Raw genomic sequence first — 466 nt, forward strand, 5'->3', positions numbered from 1 at the left:
CCTGCTCCGGGCCTCCTGTCCGCGCGTCCTGCCCCCGCCTGCGGAACAGCGCGGGGAATGCTGAGGCGGTGCGGATCCTGGGGGTGCTCGTGTAAGTGCACCTTGGAAATCGTGTGGAAAACACAGAGAGTCTGGGCTTGTAAATAATGATAGTATTGTGTATACAATGTCTTTATGGCCGTATGGTACACACCCAGCCGTTGTGCACACTTTATCTATCTAGATAGACAGATGGATACACACTGCATACTATGTATATGTGTGTATATATATGTATATATCTATATATATATATATATGTACATATATACGCACACACGTTAACAGCAGCATTCCGCCCTGGTGACATGAGAGCCCCGAGCAGGACTTTGTGCCGCGCCTGTCAGCGCAGCGCGGTGCGGGTCCTGTGCGCTCCCCCAGCCCGTGTGTGCGGCGGGGCACGTCCCCGAGCGTCCAGTCTGTTCTC

The sequence above is a fragment of the Geospiza fortis genome, unplaced genomic scaffold, assembly GCF_000277835.1.
Source record: "Geospiza fortis unplaced genomic scaffold, GeoFor_1.0 scaffold285, whole genome shotgun sequence".
NCBI classification, from domain to species: domain Eukaryota; kingdom Metazoa; phylum Chordata; class Aves; order Passeriformes; family Thraupidae; genus Geospiza; species Geospiza fortis.